The sequence below is a fragment of the Chlorocebus sabaeus genome, chromosome 29 (assembly GCF_047675955.1).
Source record: "Chlorocebus sabaeus isolate Y175 chromosome 29, mChlSab1.0.hap1, whole genome shotgun sequence".
Classification (NCBI taxonomy): Eukaryota; Metazoa; Chordata; class Mammalia; order Primates; family Cercopithecidae; genus Chlorocebus; species Chlorocebus sabaeus.
The window spans coordinates 5,545,080-5,565,623 of record NC_132932.1 but is presented as its reverse complement, the minus strand read 5'-3'; the positions used below and the strand labels follow the sequence as shown (position 1 = coordinate 5,565,623).

The 20,544-nt window shown below is 47.1% G+C and overlaps 1 pseudogene; it reads right to left on the bottom strand.

Moving 5' to 3' along the window:
- Positions 1–8,040: 8,040 nt before the first annotated feature.
- LOC103231513 (uncharacterized) lies at positions 8,041–16,381 on the bottom strand (annotated as a pseudogene).
- Between the last annotated feature and the right edge of the window lie 4,163 nt (positions 16,382–20,544).

Below are 20,544 nucleotides of genomic sequence, written 5' to 3'. Positions count from 1 at the left end.
CCTTCTTACTGCCAAATAACATTGCATGATATGGATGGACCCTATTTCATGTGTTCATTCATCAGCCGGTGGTGTCTAGGTTGCTTCCACTTTTCACGTTGTGAACAGTGCTGCTGTGAGCATTCATGAACAGGTTTCTGGGTGGATGTCTATTCTCATTTGTCTTGGGTATATCCCAGGAGTTGAAGTGCTGGGCGCATGGTAACTCCACATTTAACTGATGGAGGAACTAGGATGCAGCTTCATGTTCTCAAGATATTTCCTGCCAACTACTGCACTTGCATCTGGGCAGTGCCCTTGACACCAGCCAGGAGAGGGAGGGGGTGCTACATCTCACGAAAATTGGTTGGCTTCCCTGGCCACCCCCTTTAGATGGTCAGAAACATCTTCATTTACTAGCAAATTAGTGGGGATGACAGGCTCTAATTCAGGTCACTGTATTGCTGGAAAGTATTTTAAAGGGTTGGCATTGTTTTGCCTCCTTTTGAAGTAGTAACCCTACACACACACGCTCACACACACAGAGCACCTCTGGGCATTCAGACCCTTGGAATGAACTGTGTGGTTTATTCTTGGTGAGAGGAGAGAGTCAGACGGATATAAGTAGATTTCTTCCTTCATAAGCAAAGCCTACATAGCATTGCTTCCACTTCCCAGGGTCCAGGCCCGTTGGCCATTTGTTTGTTACTGCAGCCTTGCCTGAGTCAACCCAGAGTGCAGCCACCCGGGGTAAGTTCCTGATTGTGGGCACAGGGCTGCTTCAGAGCCAGGAGAGACCCAGAACAGGCTAGACAGGCTCTGCCTCCTCCCCACCCCCACCCCAGAGGTCCCACAAACACGTGTGTCCTGTCCGTCTGCAGGGAGCCTGGGCCAAGGCCCCTCGGAGGAAGTGGGCCGGGCCTGGCCAGGTGCTCGCCCTCTCCGGAGTCAGGGCTGCACTTAGATGACGGCAGACTTCCAGGTGGGAAGTGCAACATCCTGGCGTTTTAGGGGCCCGTCCAAAGATCCAGATGTTTGGCACCAACAACCCCCAAAACCGGGTGATTGAATCTGACACTTTTTTTATAGAGTGTAGGCACAGCTGGTCAGAGGAAGCTTGTCTGTATCCATTTCTTCTCTCCTAGCTCCAGTGCGCTCCCAAGTTCTGATTCCAGGCAACTTTTGGCAGCTCATTCTTTTATTCTTATGCTGGGAAAAACTCAAGAGTCCCCACCTCCCATTTCTATAAGAAGGGACACTGGGGGTCTGGCCTATTTGATGGAGAGGTGGGAGGGAATGTGGATGAAATTAGTGCTATGGGAGACGGGGGTCCTGCACTGGATGGGGTCTCAATGACAGAACCTTTGTGGCCACTCTTATTTCTAGGGTTCCAGGACCATAATCCAAGTTCCACAGAATCCCCAAAAGGCCCAGAGGCAATGCCTTAGGAGGCCTCAGAGAGGGAGACAGATCAGGAGAAGATGAATCTCTTTTTTTCCAAATCATTCTTCTCCCAACACCCCAGCATCCCTGGGGTCCCCAGTCTGGCCCCATAGGCAAACCACCTGTCGTTCCCGGGACACACCTTGCACTCCCCACCTCTGCAGCTCTCCTCTTCTTCCTCACTGCTGACCCGTGGATCTTCATCATCTTTCTCGGCTCCAGTGCCCCTTCCTTCCTGCAGCCTTCTGGGAACACCCCAGGAGAGTAATTGCCTTTCTTCCCTAAGCCCATGGAATAGGATGCATTTCTGTGGTGGCACACATCAGCTAGCAAGTCTCCCCATGGACAAGGATGGGCAATCACCTCTGCAGCCTCCACCCCAGCCCAGCGCCCTGGATATGACAGCAACACTTGCTCAGCAAAAGTTTGTTGACATGAAGTGAAATGCAAGGAGAATCTATTGTGGGTGAAGAGGGGTTCCTGGAGCCGGGAAGGAGGAGCCAATCTGGAGCTACCCGATAGGGCTAATGCCGCGAGAGGGATACCTGTAGTTTGGGGGCCCTTAGACCTGCCTCCTCTGATGTGTTTAAAAAATCATTACAACAGCCCTTCATGCTAAAAACTCTCAATAAATTCGGTATTGATGGAACGTATCTCAAAATAATAAGAGCTATTTATGGCAAACCCACAGCCCACTGAATGGGCAAAAACTGGAAGCATTCCCCTTGAAAACTGGCACAAGACAGGAATGCTCTCTCTCACCACTCCTATTCAACATAGTGTTGGAAGTTCTGGCTAGGGCAATCAGGCAAGAGAAAGAAATAAAGGTATTCAATTAGGAAAAGAGGAAGTCAAATTGTCCCTGTTTGCAGATGACATGATTGTATATTTAGAAAAACCCATAGTCTCAGCCCAAAATCTCCTTAAGCTAATAAGAAACTTCAGCAAAGTCTCAGGATACAAAATCAATGTGCAAAAATCACAAGCATTGCTACACACCAATAACAGACAGAGAGCCAAATCATGAATGAACTCCCATTCACAATTGCTTCAAAGAGAATAAAATATCTAGGAATCCAACTTACAAGGGATATGAAAGACCTCTTCAAGGAGAACTACAAACCACTGCTCAGCCATACTGCCCAAGGTAATTTATAGATTCAGTGCCATCCCCATTAAGCTACCAATCATTTTCTTCACAGAATTGGAAAAAACTACTTTAAAGTTCATATGGAACCAAAAAAGAGCCTGCATTGCCAAGACAGCCAAAAGAACAAAGCTGGAGGCATCACGCTACCTGACTTCAAACTATACTACAAGGCTATAGTAACCAAAACAGCATGGTACTGGTACCAAAACAGAGATATAGACCAATGGAACAGAACAGAGCCCTCAGAAATAATACCACACATCTACAACCATCTGATCTTTGACAAACCTGACAAAAACAAGAAATGGGGAAAGGATTCCCTATTTAATAAATGATACTAGGAAAACTGGCTAACCATAAGTAGAAAGCTGAAACTGGATCCCTTCCTTATACCTTATACAAAAATTAATTCAAGATGGATTAGAGACTTAAATGTTAGACCTAAAACCATAAAAACCCTAGAAGAAAACCTAGGCAATACCATTCAAGACATAGGCATGGGCAAGGACTTCATGTCTAAAACACCAAAAGCAATGGCATCAAAAGCCAAAATTGACAAATGATCTAATTAAACTAAGGAGCTTCTGCACAGTAAAAGAAACTACCATCAAAGTGAACAGACAACCTACAGAATGGGAGAAAATTTTTGCAATCTACTCATCTGACAAAGGGCATTATATCCAGAACCTACAAAGAACTCAAACAAATTTACAAGAAAAAACAAACAACCCCATCAAAAAGTGGGCAAAGGATATGAACAGACACTTCTCAAAAGAAGACATTTATGTAGCCAACAGACACAAGAAAAAATGCTCATCATCACCAGCCATCAGAGAAATGCAAATCAAAACCACAATGAGATACCATCTCACACCAGTTAGAATGGCGATCATTAAAAAGTCAGGAAACAACAGGTGCTGGAGAGGATGCAGAGAAATAGGAACACTTTTACACTGTTGGTGGGACTGTAAACTAGTTCAACCATTGTGGAAGACAGTGTGGTGATTTCTCAAGGATCTAGAATTAGAAATACCATTTGACCCAGCCATCCCATTACTGGGTATACACCCAAAGGATTATAAATCATGCTGCTATAAAGACACATGCACACATATGTTTATTATGGCACTATTCACAATAACAAAGACTTGAAACCAACCCATGCCCATCAATAACAGACTGGATTAAGAAAATGTGGCACATATACACCATGGAATACTATGAAGTCATAAAAAAGGATGAGTTCATGTCCTTTGTAGGGACATGGATGAAGCTGGAAACCATCATTCTCAGCAAACTGTCACAAGAACAGAAAACCAAACACCGCATATTCTCACTCATAGGTGGGAATTGAACATTGAGAATACTTGGACACAGGAAAGGGAACATCACACACTGGGGCCTTTTGTAGGGTAGAGAGAGGCAGGAAGGATAGCATTAGGAGATATACCTAATGTAAATGACGAGTTAATGGGTGCAGCACACCAACATGGCACATGTATACATATGTAACAAACCTGCACATTGTGCACATGTACCCTAGAACATAAGTATGAAAAAAAATCATTACATTGCCAACTGTAAGAATTAGGAGATCGCACTTAGGAATCCAGGTATTCAGTGTTTAGCAATAAATAAGTAAATAAATAAATCCCAGAAAGAGAAGTCAGAGATGATCAAGGCCTACCCACAAGCCAAGTCCCCATCCTGACAACTCGTTTGAGTTTTTGAGTTTCCAGCCTGGGCCCAGTGGGTACCGAGTTTGGGATGCCCTGTGCTAATAGGTGCTGAGGAGAAGGCAGTTGCCTTGGGAATAGGCAGAAGGACAGGAATCTTTCCCAAATTTTACTTCAGGCCTGACTAGGATTTTAAATCCACACCCAAGAGCTGCCTTAACCTTCCTACCATGAAGTACCTTCTGAAGAGGGTGACAGGCCATCCCCTCTGCCGGGCGTGCCCACATTCAGGTTCTCCCTCAGCCAGCAGCAAACCCGCCCTCAGGAACTCTGTGTAACATTTCTGGGATGTTCTGCTTTCCAGAAAACCAGAGTGGGTGGCCTGCAGGAGTCCCCACAGGCAAGTGTGGAAGTGGTGACTGTCCCCAACCGTCCCCTCCACAGAAGAGAGGCTCATGCCTTCGGTTTCGGTGTCTTGTCAATTTGTGTCCATACCAGTTCATTTAATGATCAACTTAATTTATGTTAATTTAGAAACATAAATAACGCTTGAGCTGATGACTGCGCTCACTATCTTGACTGTGGTGATGGTTTCCTGGGGGTCTACGTATGTCAAAGCTACCCAATTGTACCCTTCAGATAGGTATGGCTTGTTCTATGTCGATTATACCTCAGTGAGGCTGTTTAAAAAATAAAGGCAAGAGCCACCATTTGAATTTAGTGAAAAGGTGGATGTGGAAGTGTCCACACAGAACCATGAGCCCCATTTAGCCAGTGATTCTGTGTGGATGGTGTGATTGGCATTTGGGAGAGCAGGTCAGTAGTGACGGACCAGGGCAGGGCACATCCCTCTCCCCCTGGGCCCTTCCTCGGCTTCTTTCTCACCTTCCTTTTGTCCAGGGATCTTCCAGTCCCTGGTGGGTGTCAACAGCTCCCAGCTGAAGAAGCAACACCCAGGGAGATCCTGTGTCCCAGAGGCCTCTCTCTGGAAGCAAAAGGCATGGGGAGACACACCCACATCCCTCCTTCCCTCCTCTATGCAGCCCCTCTGTCCTCTGAGACAGGACTGCTGGGAGTGGCCGCTCACCACTGCAGCCGTTCACAGGGGTTCTCAGGGCTCTGTTTCTGTCTTTGCTGAAGCGCACAGTGTACACATCAGTAACAGTATCTACCAAATAACTTATCTAAAGAGATAAAGGAAAACAACTTTTTTTTGTTTGTTTGTTTGTTTTTGAAAAGGAGTCTCACTCTGTCTCCCAGGCTGAAGTGCAGTGGCGCGATCTCGGCTCACTGCAAGCTCCGCCTCCCGGGTTCATGCCATTTTCCTGCCTCAGCCTCCTGAGTAGCTGGGACTACAGGTGCCTGCCACCACGCCTGGCTAATTTTTTTGTATTTTTAGTAGAGATGGGGTTTCACCATGTTAGCCAGGATGGTCTCGATCTCCCGACCTTGTGATCTGCCAACCTTGGCCTCCCAAAGTGCTGGGATTACAGGCAAGAGCCACTGCGCCTGGTCAAAGGAAAGCAACTCTTAAGCTAGCAACAAAAGGTCACCTCTATAGGGCAATCTCTATCTGCCCTGCCCCTGCTCATTCAGCCCCTCTGATGGGCCAGGCCCGCCACCAGCCAGAGGGGTTGCAGTGTTGGGCAGGCCTCTCCATTCTGGTCACAGTGGCAGCCTGGGATCCCTGCTCTCCATCTCCCTAATGAACTATGATTCTCCTGGAAAGCATCTGTTTTCACAAAATGTAACCATGGAGGAGTGGGCGAATGGAGAGGGAGGGCCAGAGGAGCTCCCTGGGAAGGCACCTGCAGTGCCCTCAAGGCGAGTTCACCCCTTCTGCAACCAGGGCTGCAAGGAGAGACAGGCAGGTCTCAGGCTGCAAGGCATACTGAGGCCTCCAAGGGCCAGAGGGAGCTGACCCGCTTGCTCACCCTGGCTGGGGACCACACCCTGGCGCATCCCACAGCACATCCATAGCACTCTATGTCGTGGGGAGGCTTACCCTGCTGTTCCCCGGAGTTGGTCCCCTCTTAGGGATGCTATTAGCAGGGCCATGGGACCCTCCTCAGGGGTCCTGGCTTTGTGAGGAAGAAAAAAAATTTGTCTTCTACCTTCTTATGTTAGTGACTGAAGTCCCGCAAATTAAACTGACAAAAGTCAATTAACAAGAGAAAAGAACAGATTTAATTATATACATACGCAGGTGCATTCACAAAGCAATGTGACTCTCTGAGGTGGTTAGCATTTGGGGCCTGTGTAACATCTTAACAAAGAGCCATAAATTGTGGAGATGTGGGCAGGTGCAGTGGCTCACGCCTATAATCCCAGCACTTTGGGAGGCCAAGGTGGGCAGATCACGAGGTCGGGAGATTGAGACCAGCCTGACCAACATGGTAAAACCCCGTCTCTACTAAAAATACAAAAATTAGCTGGGCATGGTGGCACATGCCTGTAATCCCAGCTACTCAGGAGGCTGAGGCAGGAGAATCACTTGAACCTGGGAGGCAGAGGTTGCAGTGAGTCGAGATTGTGTCACTGCACTCCAGCCTGGGTGACAGAGCAAGACTCTGTTTAAAAAAAAAAAAAAAAATGTGGAGATGATGTGACAAGACAAAGGAAAAATGTTTTTGAGCTTCTAGGGATGGCAAATGTGGAAAGGGGAACATATGGGGGAAATAATGGAAGATAAGTATTGTTTTATTAAAGGTTATGACTATCCAATTTGGTGCCATCTCCAGTGATGAGTTGTGGCTTCTTTCTGGTACAGGAGAAGGGAGGGGGAACCCTTCACAAAAATGAATTTCTGGGCCAGGCACCGTGGCTCATGCCTGTAATCCCAGCACTTTGGGAGGCCAAGGCAGGTGGATCACTTGAAGTCAGGAGTTCAAGACCAGCCTGGCCAACACAGTGAAACCCCATCTTTACTAAAAATACAAAAATTAGCCGAGTGCAGTGGTGCATGCCTGTAATCCCAGCTACTTGGGAGTCTGAGGCATGAGGATCTCTTGAACTCAGGAGGCAGAGGTTGCAGTGAGTTGAGATTGCTGCACCGCACTCCAGCCTGGGTGACACAGTGAGACTCTGTATTAAAAAAAAAAAAAAGATAAATTTCTGCCCTCCCTTGAGGCAGATGGGAGCATGGGGAGTAGAGAGCTTTGTCTGCATCTGATTGTTTCTCAATTGCCTTCAGCTCAAAATAATCCTTATGCCAAGGCAGCATCCTTTGGGGTGGCATATTCTGATGCTTTCACACTCCTGCCTCGGAGCCTGTGATCTCCCCATCATTCTGCCTTTGCTCCAGAAAGCCGTGCATGATGGTGCTGGGAGTCTGGCCACAGAGATGAGATTCCCAGCTTTGCCTGTTATCAGGGGTGACATCTCAGCCAAAGCCAGCCCCGTTCCTAGGCCTCGGCTTCCTCTTCTGTAAAGCAGAGAGGAGCATGGTGCCTACCTCCTGGGGGGCAGTTAAGAGCACTCCACAACAAGATAAGGTGAAATAACAGCCTGTGTGCACCAGGTTCTCCTTATATACTAGCTAGATGCATCAGACAGAAAGCTACATTACACAAAGGGACAATGATGTTCAAAGTGACTTCTGAGCCATGTAGCACATGACCCCCAAACACTGCCATGGATATTCTCTCACTGAATCCTTATAATTATTTTCTTTTATGGATGAGAACAGGAGAGCTTAGAGACATTTGATGCCTGGCCCAGGCCGCATAGCCCACGCCATGGCTCAGGCTCCCAGTCCCGCGCTGTCTCGAACCTGGGCTACCCTGCAGTGGCTCACTGAGATGGTGAGTCCTGCTGTTCTGTGGATGGTGCCTGCAAGCCCCAGGGAGGTGTGGACAGAGGTGAGTTTTGCAAAGGGGTGGTGTTGCCCAGATCAGGGCTCCATATGGGCACAGGGAGTTCTGGAAGGTTGGAAATTCCCCAGAAGACAAGCTGAGGAAAGGAGACAGCAGCAAGGCCAGGAGGGAGGCCAAGGAGGCAAAAGACTACAGGATCAGAAAGAGGCAGGCAGGAGGCCAGGGCCAGCTGCAACAGAGGGGCAGATTCTGTGAGGCCAGCTGCTGAGGGTGCAGGGTGCACATCTCGATGAGACCCAGGATGGTCAGTGCAGAAAGCCCGTGCCCTGGAGAACTGGAGGAGGCCTGGCACATCCCCACTGCTGGCAACTCCTTAGAGGCACTGGCTCAGCAGGAAGAGGAGGCCAGCCAGACACCGGGGCAGGTGGAGTGGGCACACAGGGAGCAGCAGGGAGCCAGACAGGGGGAGAAAAAGAAGCTGGCCCCAATCATGGGCAGAGCGTCCTCACATTTGGTCAGCTACACATGGACGAGGACACGTGGCTGTCAGGTCTGGTGATCCCAAGCTCTGGGGAGGGCTGGAGCACAGGAGGCTCTCTCACTGCTGGTGAGAAGAGAAGTTGCCCGGCCACTCAGGTGCAGTGTCTGCAGCACCTACCAAAGTGAAGAAACCCAGTTCCACCCCCAGGTACATTTCTGACAGGCACTGTGCACAGGTGTACCTGGAGACAGGATGTTTATGGAGAAACCTTCCTAAGAGCCAAAGATCAGAAGCAACCCCAAGTCCATCAATAACAGAAGAGAGAAAGCAATGATTGTGTTCATGTAATGGGCCATGCACGGAACTGCAATAGGAAATGAGCGAAGACCAGGCAATGAAATAGAAAGATTCCCCAAACACGCTGAGCAAAAGAAATCAGACGCTGACGAGGACATGCCCAGTGATCCCAGGGGCAGAAAGAGGCCCAACTCAACTCTGGTGCTTAAGAACTTGTAAGTAAGTGATAAACATCATAAAAACCAAGTAAATAACTGTCACAAAAGTCAACGCAATGGTTTCCTCTTGGGGCAACTGGAGAATTCCCAATGAGACAGACTCTTGGGGACGCTCCTGAGTCAAGGCAACCAGCCATTTCCTCTGGCATAGATGTTTTCTTTCAAATTCTACGTTATGTGGCAAATATCTGCTTTATGACTTTTCTGTGATGTGTGACCAATCACACTTACACAACAAAGAGGGGCAGGGAGTGGAGAAGCAGCCATCACCTCACCTTTCAGGACCTACAGCAGGTAGGGTTGAATGAAGCCAGCTTCCCTGATCCAGTGATGCAAACAGAGTGAGGAGGAAGGGAAGGGCCTGCTTGGGGCTAGCTGTGTTGTTCACCATGAGGTGCTACCTGGTAGACATACCAACGTGCCACCAACCATCAAGTGGGCCACAGGAAACAACTGTAAGATCTGCAAGATGCAATTATGTCAGGGAAATGGTGACTTCAGAAGGTAGGCAGGCAGGTGGGTGGATCATATTTACCTATGGATATTGGATACCTGATTCCATGTGGATATGAGTGACTGTAGGAAAAGACCCAGCGTCACGAGCCCTTCGGCCCTGCAGTACAGCCCAGAGCACCTCAACTGGTAGCTCCAGAGCTGTGGGTGCCTTGTGCACCCGGGCGGTGGGAAGACTTGGAGTGAGGAGCACCGAAGGCGCCCCTGTCCCAGACCAGGCAGCGTGCAGAGGCCCTGGCAGGGAACGATGCTCACAAGCCCCTAAGAAGCTGGGCTCAGAGAGGTGAGTTGCCCCAGGTCCCAGGGCTGCTCACGGGCACTATTGACTTTCAGCTCAGGCCAGTGTCAACCTGAGTGTGTGTGTGTGTGTGAATGTGTGTGTGAGTGTGTGCGTGAGTGTGTGTGACTGTGTAAATGTGTGAGTGTTGGTGTGTGAATGTGTGTGAGAGAGTGTGAGTGTGTGTGTGTGAGTGAGTGGGTGTGTATGTGTCAATGCGTGTGAGGGTGAATGTGTGTGTGGGAGACTGTGTGAGTGGGTGGGTGGGTATGTGTCAATGCGTGTGAGGGTGAACGTGTGTGTGGGAGAGTGTGAGTGGGTGAGTGGGTGTCAAAGCATGTGAGGGTGGATGTGTGTGTGGGAGAGTGTGTGAGTGGGTGAGTGGGTGTCAAAGCATGTGAGGGTGAATGTGTGTGTGGGAGAGTGTGTGAGTGGGTGGGTGGGTGTCAATGCGTGTGAGGGTGAATGTGTGTGGGGGAGAGTATGTGTGTGAGTGGGTGTGTGTGTGTCAATGTGTGTGAGGGTGAATGTGTGTGGGAGAGTGTGAGTGTGTGTGAGTGGGTGGGTGAGTGGGTGGGAATGTGTCAATGCGTGTGAGTGTGAATGTGTGTGGGAGAGTGTGAGTGTGTGTGAGTGGGTGAGTGGGTGGGTGAGTGTGTCAATGCATGTGAGTGTGAATGTGTGTGGGGGAGAATGTGTGTGTGAATGGGTGAGTGGGTAAGTGGGTGTGTGTCAATGTGTGTGAGTTTGAATGTGTGTGTGGGAGAGTGCGTGAGTGTGTGTCAATGTATGTGTGAGTGTGAATGTGTGTGAGAGTGTGTGTGAGTGGGTGTGTGTGAATGTACATGTGAGTGTAAATGTGTGTGAGAGCGTGTGTGAATGTCTGTGAGAGTGTGTGAGTGTGTGAGTGGGTAAGTGTGTGTCAATATATGTGTGAGTGTGAATGTGTGTGTGAGAGTGTGTGTGAATGTGTGTGTGAGTGTGTGTGTGAATGTGTGATTGTGTGAGTGTGAGTGTGAGCATGCAGGTGTGTGTGCTGTGCTGATGTTAGGTTAGGCAGGGCCACCTCATCAGGCCTCCAGCACAGCTGTTAAGGGCTGAATTGTGTTTCTCCCAAATTCATGCCCTGAGGCCCTGAACCCCCAATTCCTCAGAATGTGACTGTATTTGGAGACAGGGCCTTTAAAGGGGCAGTTAGGTTTAAATGGGGTCGTAGAGGCCCTAACATGATCTGACTGGTGTCCTTACAAGAAAAAGAGATTAGGACACAGACAGGCACAGAGGAAGGATCACATGTGGACATGGAGAGAGGGTGGTTGTCTGCAAGCCCAGGATGGTCTCAGAGAAACCAACCCTGCCAATGCCTTGATTTTGGGCTTCCAGCTTCCAGAGCTGTGAGAAAAATTAAACTGTTGTTTAAGCCTCCCATTCTGTGGTATTTTGCTATGGCAGCCTGAGCTGGCTGAGACACCAGCCTCCAGTCCTTCAGGGCTGGGAAGTGAGTGTGTCCCACATGCCTTCTCGTCCTCTCCAGCCCACCCTTAACGAAGGTTTTGCCCCAGGGAGGAGCCTCACAGGTCACCTGGCCAGATGGCCTCTCTAGACCCAGGTGAGGATCGGCCTGCTCGAGCTCACATGGCCCCTGGTCGGCCTGCTGCCATCCCTGAGGCAGAAGGCTTCATGTGACGGGGTGGGGAGCAGACAGGGGTGGGCGTCATGAGCCCACAGAGAAAGATTCTCTGGCATAGCTACACAGTAGAGTCCTGAAACTCAAAAACATGCCCCTGCCGGGATCTCCCCAGAGCAATTAAGGCAGAACCAGGGAATGGGGTCCAAGCCCATGTGCTCGCTTTGTAACTTCCCCTAATGTGCAGCCAGAGCTGCGGCGCCCACTGAAGGGGCATCACGGACACCTGGAGGTGGCTGTGGCTCCTGCCGCCTGGGTGCGCTTCTAGTGCTGGACGAGCGTGCTCCTGATGCCAGCCCGTAGGCTTCCCTCCATCTTATTGCTAAATCCTCCTTGAGCAATCGATGCCATCCACCTGACTTTCCCAGAGAAACCCCTCTGTGACTTTGCTCTCCATATGGAAATCGTGTGCCGTTTCTGTTGTCACTGATTTCTCCAGACATGTTGAACACGGGCTCGGGTCCCTCCCAGCACCACACCTGTTGCCTTCCCCACACACCCAGATGGGATGAGGTCAGCTGCCCCGGGAGCCATGCAAGAGCCCAACCTGCCCAGGCTCCAGCTTCCCCCACACGACTGCACCCAACGCCAGGCTGGGGTGGTGTCCATGCAGAGGCGGCAGCTGCTGTGGGGAGCCAGGCAGGCCGGGGTCTAAAGCATGGCCCTGCCACTGACTAGCAGAGTGGTGGGGGTCAAGCGGCCTCGCCCAGTGAGCCTCAGTTGATTCCTGTGTAAAGTGGACCAGCGACACCCAGCCCCTGGCTTTGATACAGGAGATGTGGTATGTGCCTGGGGCAGGCAGCAAGAAGCTGAGAGAGGCCTTTGTTACTTTACCTTTTGTCTCTCTTGTCTTGCACCCTTTTGGCATCCTGTGATCAGAGGAGATTCTAACGTTGCTAAGGAGGCTTCAATCACAGGGATCTCCCCTGGCGGTTCCCTGCCAATCTCTGGAAACTCCCTCTCCTGCTTTTCTTTCTGAGAATCTCCAGAGTCAGTTCGTGCAAGGCTCTGCCAACCTCCAAGCATGCCCCAGGGCTGGGATGAGAGGGAATGGGGAGGGAAGGGGCTCTGCGCAGGTGGTTGGGCCACTCATCTCTCTGCCCCTACTGCTTCCCCTGCAGCAGTTCGGGATCCCACCAAGGGGCTGCACACTGCACCTTGCCTTCTTGCTCACCGGCATCGGATGCACCAGAAGGAAGCAAGCTCAGCACTGCCCACATGCTGGGCCTTTGTGTGAATTACAGAAGGCGCCCCTCTGGGCAGCACCAGCCCCTGGCATGGCATGGCAAAAGTGGCATGGGCTGGATTTCAGGTCCAATTTGCCTCCTAGCTGGGCACATTTGGCTCAACACAACTACACAACTGAACAGAACAACCCTGAAGACAATTGCCATTCGGTCATCACCCAGAAAAACCATTTATAGCAAGGAAAACAGCAGCTCACTGCAAAGCCTGATTCTGCAGTGTCTCTTCCCAAGCCTTGCATCTGGAGCATGAACTCCTGGAGGGAGGTGATGGCCATGGGATTCATCCCTGCGTTTCCTCTCTGCCACACAGAGAGTAGGGTCCTGCACACAATGGGGACTCAGAAGCAACAGGCTGAGCCAGTGCTTACATTGTGGCTCTGTCCTTACTGTGCGGGCTTTCCAGGTTATCGTGCCTTTCTCTGCTCTGTGAACAGTCAAGTTAGCATCCCTTAGCAGATGCACAGGACCTAGAAGACTGTAGGCAGATGCAGCAATATTGAGGCAGAGGCCCCCAGGCAGGCTCCTGGATGCCTCGGGTAGAGTTCCAGAATGAAATGCCTGTGAATGTGTCTCCCAGGACAGCACAGGGTTTTACTCGCAGCTTCCCCTTGAAATCTGAACTCTTCTCTTCCTGCTGACCTCCACTCTCTTGGCTATGATGCCCTACCCATTCATTGATTCTGCCAGCAAGCATTGAGCACCTACTATACATGCTTGGAGGAGCTCACCATAGGGGAAGGGGAGTTAGAGAGGGAGCCATCCTCCCAACTGACAGAGGCAGAAAGGAATTTAGGAAAGGCAGTTTTCTGGAAGAAACACAGCCTCCACTTGGCAAATGGCTGCTATGCACCAGGCCCTATAACAAGAGGGTCGCAGAACTCAGCCAAGGGAATCTTTGCAATTGGCCTGTACTGTGGCCTGTCCATGCCCAAAATAGCAGGGGACCAGCCCTTGTGAATGGAATGGAATCAGACGGGCTGATTCCAGAACTTGTGTCTTTCCCAACACCTCTCCCCAGTCTCTGTCCACCACCCACCCCCTACCCTGCCACTCACCATGTTGTGGTTCTGTTACCTCCAGCTCTTACCCAGTCAGTGGGGTTTTGGTTGGGTCAGGAACACCTGCCCTCAGTGTCTGCCCTCCTGCCCTCCTCACAGGAGCTGGTACTGTCAGCCTCCCTCTGTGCCGGGAGGGCATGACCCCTCACCTCCCAGCACCCTCGCTCCTCGCCAAGAGGGGCAAGTCTACACAGGAAAGGGATGGGCTTGCCCTCCCGCATCTCAGGCTCCAGCAGGAGAGGGCACAAGAATAGTGTAGGATCTGCAAAGTGGCCTGAGACTGCTGCCCGCTCATCATCTGCCTGCTGTGGGTGGATGACTTGCCACACTGTATGGGTTGTGATTTCCTCAACATCTCCATGAGGGAAGAGGTGCCATTCATGTTCTACAGATGAAGAAACTGAGAGGCAAGACAGGGATGGGACACCCTTGCCTCACGTCACCGGGTGGCTTGGAGCCACATCACACTGTATCCTTGAACTTCACACCATGTGCTGCTTTCTCTGCGCCTCCTCCCTGCATCCAGCCACCCTGGATGTGGAGGAAGATCAGGATCCTGAGGGACCAGGGTGCTTCTGACAGAGGAACCCCACAATTTCCTGACCATCCTTCCATGCCTTGGAAGACAACCTTTGGAGCCAGCCAGCTGGTGACAGGAACAGGCCTACTAATATCTTAGTGCTTTCATTTCCTCATCTGCAGAGTGCAGGTAACTGCACCCAAGTGCCGGAAGATCTGGATGGGGAGACCTCAGCCAGCTGAGTGAGGTGCGCAGCAAACACATAAGTCGTCCAGAAGCAGTAGATAGAGGAGCATGAAATGCAGCATCTGCTGTCAGGCAAGTACTTTTCACAGCAAGAGCTCCCTGACATGTTCCTTTTACATGGGCCCCCATCCTAAATCATCCCTCCCTTAATGCGGCTCAAGCCACAGGCATTTAGCAACTTCCTTTGCCTCATGACCATAGATGTTACTTCTCATATCATATACCAATTAAAACTTTATTGGGTCCCCTTATAAAATGAACTTGCTACATTCATATTCATAGCAGCATTATTCACAAAGAGATGGAAACAACCCAAATGTCCAACAATGAATGAATAGATAAGCAAAATGTGATATATATATATATACAATGAAATATTATTCAACCTTCAAAAGATTCTGACATGGGTGCCTGGAGCCATCAAATTCATAGAGACAGAAAGTAGAATGGTGTTTGCCCGGGACTTGGGGGAAGAGGGAATGTGGAGTCAGTGTCTATTGGGTACAGAATTTCAGTTTGGGAAGATGGAAAGAGTCCTGGAGGCAGATGGTAGTGATGGTTGCACAGCAGTGTGAATGTGCATAGTGCCACTCAACTGTACACTTCAAAATGGTTGGCCAGGCGTGGTGGTTCACATCTGTAATCCCAACACTTTGGGAGGCCGAGGTGGACAGATCATGAGGTCAGGAGATCGAGACCATCTTGGCCAACATTGTGAAACCCCATCTCTACTGAAATACAAACAATTAGCCGGGCATGGTGGTGCATGCCTGTAATCCCAGCTACTTGGGAGGCTGGGGCAAGGGAATTGCTTGAACCTGGGAGGCGGAGGTTGCAGTGAGCCGAGATTGCGCCACGGCACTCCAGCCTGGCGACAGAGCAAGACTCAGTCTCAAAAAAAAAATAATAATAATAATTAAAAAATAAAACTAAAACAAACAAAAGAACAGCTAGTTTTCCTGTACATGGAGAGATGCTGGGGTAAGGCTGCCTTGGTGAAGAAGAACATGCAGTCTAGGTTGCCCAGGATTCAGAAACAGCTGTTCATGTTGGCTCAAGACACAGTTGTCTTCTTGTTGAGTGGATAAGGTGGAGCAGAAGGTTGATCTGGCACACAATTTTCATAGTATTCTTTATGCCACAGGTTCTGTAGTGATGTCCTTTATTTCATTCCTGACACTTAAAATTTGTGTCTTCTCTCTTTTTAGTCTTACTGGGGGATTATCAATTCTTTCTTGCTTCTCTATTTTTCCGTTTCTTTGAGTTCTGCTCTTACTTTTATGATTCTCTTCCTTCTGCTTGCTTTGGGTTTATTTTGCTCTTCTTCTTTTTTTTCTTTTTAAAATTAAGGTAGAAAATGCATAGAAAATTTGCCGTCTTTGCCATTTTTAAGTGTGCAATTCAGCAGTAATAAATACATTTATATTCTCTCTTTCTTCTCCATATCCCTCTTCTCTCCATATTTTGCTCTTCTATTTAAAAAATTTCTTGAAGTAGGGACTTAGGTGATTGACTTTTGGTGCTATACATTTCCCCCTTAGTTTTAGCTGCATCCTACAAATTTCGATATGTTGTCTTTTTGTTTCCAATCAGCTCTATGTATTTTTTTCAAATTTCCTTTGAAGCTTCCTCTTTCACCCATGAGTTTTTTAGAAGCATGTTGTTCAGTTTCTATGTCTGGAGATTTTTCTTTTGCCTTTCTCTTACTGATGTCAATATGATCAGAGAACACATGCTGTATGACTTCAATTCTTTCAGATTTGTTGAGGCTCATTTTATGGCCCAGGATATGGTCTGTATTGATGAATGTTTCATGGGTGCTTGAAAATGGTTGGTGCTTGGAATGTTTCTAAAAAGAAGTGTGGGAGGGAAAGCTTGCCTCTGTCCGAACCCCCTTTTGACACCCATTCTCCCTCCATTTTTTTTCCATACAGAAAGAATTATCATGATTATATTGATGATGGTAGTAATAATCCAATTTTTAAGACAGTTTACAAAACTTATGATGCCTTCCCCATGTCAATCACAGAAATGCAAGGTATGATACATTTTTATTTTCTTCAAAGGGAAGATAAACATGCTGATTAACTTCAGTTATTATTAGAGAAATAAGTTAAATTATGTGTAAGTATTGTAGCAGACACTTGTCACTGTCGTGTTGCAGTCATGCCCCTTTTCCATCTTGTTGGCTTAGCTCTGATTCTGTGCGGATGGGTGCCCATGTGATGGGTGCCTTTGCCTAGAGGTAAATCCTGATTCACTGAAGTAATCAGGGTGATCCTGTCTCCACTCTGGGGCCATATAAACAAGGCCTGGGTGCAGTTCTGGCTAACGACTCTCATGAGAAGTCTACTGATGGTTTCAAGGAATTTTTTTAAATTACTCTTCATAAGCATAATAATAAGCTTCCAGTATTGTCAGGTGACCTCCTAATGGATCTGTCCCTTCTGCAAATACTAACTCTGAGGCATTGGGAAAAGAAAACAATGGCTGAGGCAATGGAGGGTGGACGAAAGCAAGAAGATTCTGGAGAGGGATGAAACCTGGCAGGACTGACTAACACAGGGTGAGTTTCTCACTTGCTCTGGTAGAAATCTGCAGCTTCCTAGCCCAAAGAGTCATTGCACAGAATTGGAGTAACTGCAGCTGCTGGAGTTTCACAAAGAAAAGAGTCATAGATGGAGAGACCAAATTTGGAATATTAACTCCACTCAAATCTCCTGCTGATCCCTGACAGATGTATGCTTGGAACAGGTTCAAAGCAGCACAGCTAAAGACTTTTAAAAATCTGAACTCAACCACCTAGCTTTATCTTAAGGACCTAGAAAATAAAAACAAAGTAAACCCAAAGCTAGCAGAGGAAAGGAATTAGTAAAGATTAGAGCAGAGATAAATGAAACAGAGACTGGAAAAACACCAAGAAAAATCAGCAAAACCAATAGTTGGATCTTTGTAAAGATTAACAAAATTGACAAGCCTCTAGCTAGATGAACCAGTGAAAAAAGAGATAAGACTCAAATAACTAAAAGCAGAAATGAAAGGTGGGGCATTACAACTGATTTTACGGAAATAAAATACTTACAAGAAAGTACTATAAGTAACTGTATGCCAACAAATTGGATAGCCTAGATGCAATGGATAAATTCCTAGAAACACACAACCTACTAAGAAGGAGTCATGAAGAAACAGAAAATTCAAACAGACCTATTACTAGTAAGAACATTGAACCACTAATTAAAAACCTCCCAACAAGGAAAAGACCAGGACAAGATAGCTTCATCGATGAATTCTATCAAACATTTTTTTTAAAAAAGGACACAAATCCTCCTCACACTCTTTCAAAAATTGAAGATGAGGAAATACTTCCAAATTCATTCTATGACATCATCATGACTTTGATACTAAAGCCAGACAAAGACTACAAATACAAATAAACAAACAAACAACTATAGATGAATATTGATGCAAAAATTCTAAACAAAATACTAGCAAACAGAATTCGACAGCACTTTAAGAGAATTATACACAATGACCAAGTGGTATTTATTCTTAGAATGGAAGATGGTTTAGGATACAACAAGCAATTAACTACCATTTGATTCAGCAATTCCACTACTGAGTATGTACCCAAAGGAGAATAAATCTTTATATCAAAAAGATACCTGCATGCCTATGTTTATAGCCGCAGTATTCACAATAGCAAAAATAAGGAATCAACCTAAGTGTCCATCAGCAAAGGATTAGATAAAGAAAATGTGTTGTATATGCACAGTGGAATACTATTCAGCCATAAAAAGGATACAATCATGTCTTTTGCAGCAACATGGATTGAACTGGAAGCCACCATCTTAAGTGAAACAAGTCAAACCTTCTCACTTATAAGTGAAAGTTAAATAATATGTACACATGGGTATAGAATGTGGAATGATAGATATTGGAGACTCTGAAGCATGAGGGCATGGAAGGGGGTAGATGATGAGAAATTATTTGATGAGCACAATGTATATTACTCAGGGGATGAATGCCCTAAATGCCCTCTCTTCACCACTATGCAATCTATGCATGTAACAACATTGCACTTGTACCCCATAAATGTATACCAAAAACTCAGTCAGTCACATTAACAGATAAAAGGGAAAATTCCCCACATGATCATCTCAATTGATGCAGAAAAAGCATTTGACAAAATTCAACACCATTTCATGATTAAAAAAAAAAAAAAAACCCTCAAAAACTAGAAATAGAAAGAAACCACCTCAACCACAAAGGTGAAAAGCTAAAAGCTTTTTCTCTAAGATCAGGAAAAAGACAAGAATGACCACTTTCACCACTTCTATTCAACATAGTACTGGAAGTCCTAGCCAGAGCAATTAGGCAAGAAAAGAAAAGAAAATATATCTAAATTTAGAAAGGGAGAAGTAAATCATCCCTGCTTACAAACAACATGATCTATTATATAGAAAACTCTAAAAAGATAACACATAGAAAAATTAGAACCAATAAATGAACTTAGCAAAATTCAAGGATGCAAAATCAGCACACAAAAATCAGTTGTATTTCTATGCACTAACAAACAATCTCTAAAGAAAATTCAGAAAACAACTCCATTTACAGTAGCATCAGGAAGAATAAAATAGTTGGGAATAATCTTATTCTAGGAGATGAAAGTCTTGTACTCTGAAAACTATAAAATGTTGCAGACAGAAATTAAAGAAGACATAAATAAATGAAAAGATATTTATGTTCATTCATTAATATATTTGGTAGTATTAATATCATGTAGATACCAATACTATCCAAAGATATCTACAAATATAATGCAATCTCTATCAAAATCCCAGTGGTGTTTGGGGTAGACATAGAAAAGTCCATCCTAAAATTCATATGGAACTTCAAGGGACCCCAAATAGCCCAAGCAATCTTGAAAACAATGAACAAAGTTAGAGTTCTCACACTTCCTGATTTCAAAACTTATTACAAGACTACAGTGATCAAAACAATGTGGTACTGGCATAAAGACAGACATATAGACAAATGGAATAAAATATAAGGCCCAGAAATAAACCTTCACATATATGGTAAAATGACTCTTAACAAGGGTGCCAAGATCATTCAATGGGGGGAAGGACAAAAGGACAAATGATGTTGGGAAAACTGAATAGACGTGAAAAAATGAAGTTGGACCTTTACCTAACACCACATACAAAAACGAATCCAAAATGGCTTAAAGACCTCAGTGTAAGATTTAAAACTCTAAAACTCATAGAAGAAAAAATAAAGGAAGGCCAGGCATGGGGGTTCACGCCTGTAATCCCAGTACTTTGGGAGGCCGAGGCGGGTGGATCACGAGGTCAGGAGACGAGACCATCCTGGCTAACACAGTGAAACCCCGTCTCTACTAAAAATACAAAAAATTAGCCAGGCGTGGTGGCAGGTGCCTGTAGTCCCAGTTACTCGGGAGGCTGAGGCAGGAGAATGGCGTGAACCCAGGAGGCGGAGCTTGCAGTGAGTCAAGATCATGCCACTGCACTCCAACCTGGGCAACAGAGAGAGACTCGGTTTAAAAAAATAATAATAGGCCGGCCCGGTGGCTCACGCCTGTAATCCCAGCACTTTGGGAGGCCGAGACGGGTGGAACACGAGGTCAGGAGATCGAGACCATCCTGGCTAACAGGGTGAAACCCCGTGTCTACTAAAAATACAAAAATTAGCCAGGCGCAGTGGCGGGCACCTGTAGTCCCAGCTACACGGGAGGCTGAGGCAGGAGAATGGCCTGAACCTGGGAGGTGGAGCTTGCAGTGAGTGGAGATGGTGCCACTGCACTCCAGCCTGGGCAACAGAGCAAGACTCCATCTCAAATAAATAAATAAATAAATAAATAATAAACAATAATAATAATAATAAAATAAGGGGAAAGCTTCACGACATTGGACTTGA